Source organism: Rhinolophus sinicus, linkage group LG15 (genome assembly GCF_036562045.2).
Source record: "Rhinolophus sinicus isolate RSC01 linkage group LG15, ASM3656204v1, whole genome shotgun sequence".
NCBI lineage: Eukaryota > Metazoa > Chordata > Mammalia > Chiroptera > Rhinolophidae > Rhinolophus > Rhinolophus sinicus.
Genome location: NC_133764.1, coordinates 45,631,865 through 45,637,901, shown reverse-complemented (window position 1 = coordinate 45,637,901; position 6,037 = coordinate 45,631,865).

Genomic DNA, 6,037 nt, shown 5'->3' with positions numbered 1-6,037 from the left:
GCACTTCAAAACCAACCAACAAAACAAATATATATATAGACTAGAACTCTTATGATGAAAGTGGCACTTGAAAAAGGTTATATTTTTCCACTGAAGTTGATGATTAATAAAATGGTGTCAAACATTCCTCTGGTCACACTCTTTAATATTTTTTTAAAAGTGTGATGTGCTGTGATAACCATAAATCAGACTTAACTAATTTCCCTTTTACGAGGGAACAGGGCACCCTGAATTTGGGTTTCAGAATCTTTCAGCAATAAGGAGGGATGTCAGTAAGCTTTGATTCTCTTGGTTTTGCAGTTATTAGGAGTCTTTGCTGGCATTTTGAATATGCTGCTTTCAAAAACACCAAGGAAGATTTTTTAAATGCTTCCTGGTATTTGGAGGATTAAAAAACAAGACCTTAATATTCCCACTTTCATTTCCATTCTAGCAAAAAAAAAAAATGAGCTTAAGTTTTTCTCTTTGCCATTTTCCCCTCCCTGTCCAAACAGCCTTCCATTCACAAGTGGGATTGGCTCGATTTTTGCCCATCCATATGGCAGCATCTCTAATAGCTCTTGTACAGGGTATCAGATATTGTGCCTTTTGGTGCCAGGTTCAAAGTCAAGTGCCGATCTATGAACCAGTGTACAAAAAAATCCAGGTGTTTGAAGGAAAGACGCTCCATTGTGAATAGAGTTTGCACCAGCTCTTAAGCCCTACTAAGAAGAGACATAGCCCTCTAATGCCTTGTTTAAATTTTAGTTGTTCCTTGAGGGAGAGGATGATATACTAACCATTCCTGGTAGATAGGGGTTGCTCAGGGCTTAGGGATGGGGCAGGAATATTGGGGAGAAAAAAATCTGATCATTCCTCAGTGCTACCCATTTCTGTCCTGTGTGGGCTGCTTAGCTAGACAGCAGGAGAATAAAGTACACCAAGAACCATGATGAAAATAAAACCTTTGCGTGTTTTGTTCCAGGGAAGCAGTTGACAAGTGCTGTTATTAATGCTTTCTCCCAGATCCATTCAATGATGGAGAGGAGGGAAATGGGCAGGTTGGATTTGTGGTCTTGGTGCCTCGCAGTTATTCTGCACTGGTTATGCATTTAATCCTTTTTTCTAGTTACCTTTGGCTCGTGGGTTTTCCGTAGTCTGGGTATTTGTCCTTAATTGATTGTACCATCTAAGGCAACTGGATGCACAGTGCATTGTCCACTCTGTCTGGGCTTTTCCCACCCTAGTCTTGGCACATTACTTCAAGAATGTAGTTACCGTCTGCTTGGGAAGATGTCAGTGCAAATGTGAAGAAAATGGGCATCGGACTAGGCTTTGGTTTGCCACAAGTGGCAGCTGCCTATATAAATTACATTTATTAATTTTGCTTTTCATTTTTTCAGTTCCCCTCAGCTCCCTTCTGTTGAAATGTTGAAATGTTGGCTGACAAGAGGCAACTGTAATATTGCCTTAGGGACTTGTGGAGAAAGGGGAATTGCTCAGTACAGTGTTTTCACTTTCAGAACCAAGTAATCTAATCACTCTTCTATTTAAGAAGTGTTAGTCTGACTTTAAGAGATCCAAACTCCATCAGCTTTTGATAGCATCTTGGTTTTCGAAACAACTTCAGTCTGTAATTGGCATTCAGAATGCCCTTGGCATGCCAGCCTGTGATGGCATTAAAGACCTGTTAAAACACTTGAGCCCACCTTTATTAACCAAAACTGATACCACCACCTTTATCTTCTAAATAAAGTCCGCTTTATTTTTATTTTCAACCTTTTGCTGCTTCATTTTTGGTTCCAGATGGTGTCACCTCCTTGGAGGTGAAATGAATGGTTTGAAAGAAGCTGGAGTGTGTGGTGGCGGTGGTGGTAGATGTGTGTATGAGTTGGGGAGAGGAAAGACAAATGGAATCTACACGGTGTAATGGGAAATAAATGAAAAACATTTCCTGCAGAAGTATTACACAGGAGATTTCTTATTTGGAGAGTGATTCTGAAGCTGCTGGAGATTGTCCTGTCTTGTGCATATTTTTCAGGCGTATGATCTGGGCTGTTTAATGGCTCATCCAAAGGTTGGCTTTTTACTTAGTTTGCAGTGTGTATTTAATTTCTACTTCCACTTTTGCCCCCAGAAACTTGTGAGAACACTAACTTGGGATTTAAGAAATTGGGTCCTTTTCCTTCACCATGCTGTTTATTAGCTTAGTGGCACCAGCAGGCTACTTGATGCACTTTTCTTAGTTTACGTTGGGCAAATGAAATGAGGGCTGACCTTAATTCTCCTGCCTTAGCCTCCATGTGGCCTTTTCATCTTTGCTGAATGCACACCCCTGTCAATAAGAAATTTAATCATGCATTCCCCCATGTGTTTATAAATTATCTACCTGTACTACTGTACCTATATATTGTGTAATCATAAGACACAAAAATAGATATTAAAAAGCAATTATATGAAAAATATAAATAGAAGTTCTAATATTTTATTTCTATGCCAAATTTTGGAGATTACTGGGCTATAGAGGGTAACTTGTAATTCTTATCAGACTGCATTAAATCCCGAATGCATTTGACCAAGAACATTACTCCATAAAGGTGTACTTAGAGGAAAAGATCATACCAGTTCATTATCAAATGGCAGGGAGGGACTGCTCCCCCGATTTTTTTTTTTCCTTTTTGACAGTTCTCCAGGTAATAATGCCCCATTCCCATATACCTCCTCCCTCACAAACACTCAGAAAGAACATAGGAAAAGATTATAGTTCCACCTGGCCTTGCAAGGCTTCTATCCTGAAGTGAAAAAGAGTAAACGTTAAGATTTTGTACGTTCCATTCTCACAACAACCTTAACTGTTCCATTTACTGCTGGGGAAGAAGGGGCAGAAAGATGGACTCATCAGACCAAGGTCACGTGGAGCTCAAATTCAAACCCAGGTCTGGCAGATAGCAAAACCTGAGCTTTTCTCACGTCTGCCCTAGACAGATGCTGTCAGCATTTTAGCAATATAAACAAGAATTTGTTTTGTACATATTTATGATATGCCATCCATTTCCTTTACAGCACTATCTAAAAAGTATGTTTGAAATTTGCTTAGTTTTTGCCGATTTTCTCAACTTAATGTAAGTTTCCTAACACAGTGACCTTGGATGTTTTATTTACCACTATCCTCAGCCTGGAGCAGCGCCTGACGTATAGTAGACCTTCAATAAATATTTGTTGAACTAAAGACATGTCAGTACAGTTCAGGAAGTTTCTGGAATGGCATCACTTAGCCTTTGAAGGGCAGAGCATCCAGAAACCTGGGCCTCAGGACACGGGCTTCTAGCTCTTCCCCCTCATTTGCTGGATGTCTTCAGGCTAGCCTCTTAACTTTTGGTTAATTGAAGGGATGGGAACAGAATTTGTCAATAGTCATATAGTTTTCATTTTATGCAGATGGCAGGCTTGTAACAAGCAGAGTAATAAAAGTAATGTGTGTCAACACTAACACAAGTACCAGTTTAGTCCCATTTTACAGATGAAACAAGCATAGAGGGGCTAAGAACCTTGCCCAAAGTCATGCAGGCCCGCAAGCAGTGCTGCCTACACAGACTGCTTGTCCCACTGGGCTGTTGCATAGCCATGTGGTTAGAGGAGGAGCAGATGGGTCTCTGCTCCCAGCGAGTTGACAGTTAAGCGGAGCCCTGGTTGAAGCGTTTTGGGAATTAAATAGCAAAGCCGTTTTGTCTTTATTATGAGGTCCATTGTTAACATTTTGGCGACTATATAATTTAGGGATTAGTGGGCTGGTAACATTTTTTCCCTGAAGTCAACACTTTCCTTCCATTTGGAGTTTCAACCATCTTCCAGCACTTCTGCTAGGTTTTCCCTGTGAGTTGGTTTTCCAGAGCCAGGGCTGGAGGAGGGGAAGATGTTGGTGCCTGGTGTCCAGAAAGGCCACAGGGCTGCTGAGTAAGCTCCCCATCTGAATTACCCCAGTGCTGTCAGCTGATCTCGGGCAGGGCAGTGCTGCCCTGTGAAGCCTGAGCTGTTCCCTCTCCCAGGTGTTCCTAGGCCCTAAGTTCCTGAGCTGAGTTCTCAGTGAAATAAATGTACCTTCTTGTCTGAAAGGAAAGTACATTTCAGCTTTGGCACCCGGCCTGAGCTGTGGATGCAGAGGGGCAGCCTGTCACAGTCCTGAGGGAAAGAATTAGGAAATGGCTGTATGAATAAGCTCTCCATAGCAATGAGCAATACCTGCTATTTTCTGAGCTCTGCCCTTCAAAATATTGTAGTCTTTTGAGTATGACCTTGGGCAAATTCCTCAACTTTTCTGATTCTCAGTTTCCTCTTCTGTAAAATAGGAATCCCAATCAAAGATAATACGTATAAAATTCTTAGCACAGGGCCTTGCATGTGCATGAATTAATTGATTAACAACTGTTGTGTGCCAGGCACTATTCAAGGTACTGGGAATATAGCAGAGAATGAAGCAAATAAAATCTTACGGAGCTCACATTCTTATGGACAATACACAGTAACTATTCAAAATTGTAATATAGTTTTTTAAAATTCTGTTTGGGAGATAGCAGAAATGAACATGGTTGTGGAGAACTTGAAGCACAGAGTTATTAAAACAGTTTCCACCCAAACTTGGCTAATGTGATTAGAGGATCTGCATTACCTCCAAAGAAATTTGAGGATTTGGTGAAGGAATAAATGTCTTTGTACCACCGCCCAAACCTCTGATTTGATGGAAGACCCACAGTTGGAGTCTTAGGGTTCTGCAGCAAACCCTGCTTTTCTAAGGTCTAGAACTGGAGGGCTAAGGTGACACCTGGGTCCTGCACTGTCACATGTCTAATCAGTTTTCATGCCCGCCTGCTTCTATTTGAGTCATCTGGGTTTTACTTTGATTCAGTCTCTTTGCCAGCTGCTAATGCCACCTCCTCCTACTCTTTTCAGGCAAGAACAGGACAGGAAAGACAAAGTCTCCAGCGCAAAAGACCTAGAGTGGGAGACAGTCTCTCCCTGATGGTTCCCAAGGAGGAAACATGCAGGGGTGACTCAGGCCCTGCTTTTGCGCTGTCTCTCCTACCAGTAACTACTGGAGGCGGGTCCTCTCTTACGGTGCCTGTGAATGCCATCTAGAAATGTTTACAACTCATGTGTGACCAGCTGTCCTCCACATTCCCGCTTCTCCCACCTTCTCTCCTACCTCACTTCCCCTTTACCATGGCCGTTTTTTCCCTTTTTCTGCGTCCAGCGTGATGAGCCCTGATAATATCATGGGTTCTTGGGAGGAAGTCAGACCGGTTTCCAGATTTCTCAGATGAAACGCCTAGAGAGGGGAAGTAACTACTCCAAAGTTATGCTGCTTCATTCATTTATTCACTCAACCAAGAACACGCCTTCGTTTCATTTATTTATTTATTTACTTACTTATTTTGGTCTGACTCCTCTAGAATATAACCTCCATGAGGGCAAGAGATGTATTTGTCCTTCAGAGACATGCTCATCACTGTATCAGCACAGCATCCAGAACATGATAGGTGTTCAAGAAATCTTTGCTGAATAAATATACAGTGAGCAGGTACCATCAAGTCACCTGGGGATATGAAGATGGATGGGCTACAGCCCCTGCTCAGAACTGTCTTGCGTGAGCAATAAAACCAGAAATGGAGAATGCAATGAGATCAGTTCCAGATTGGGGGTTGGGGGAGGGTTACTTTAGGGGCACCTAAAACGGGCCTAATCTCTATTGGGCTTTTGCCACCAACTACCTAGAACCCAGGATAATAAACCATTTGGCCGTGACTTAGACCTGTTCCCTGAGCAGCCCAACAGCAGCAGGGGTTGACGACTCATACACTAGAGCACGTGCTCAGACCGTACCTGGACCTATCACCCTTTCCAGCGAGGAAGGGCTTGCCAGTCTGTTTCACAGGTCCAGTGGGTGGCCAAGTCCATGCTCATCAGGGCCCCAGAGACAGCCCCACACCTTCTAGCCTAGCTTCCAATCTTTTGCCTGGTCTGCTTCAGAAGAGAACTTGTGCAGCATTAAGGAAGGTGACAC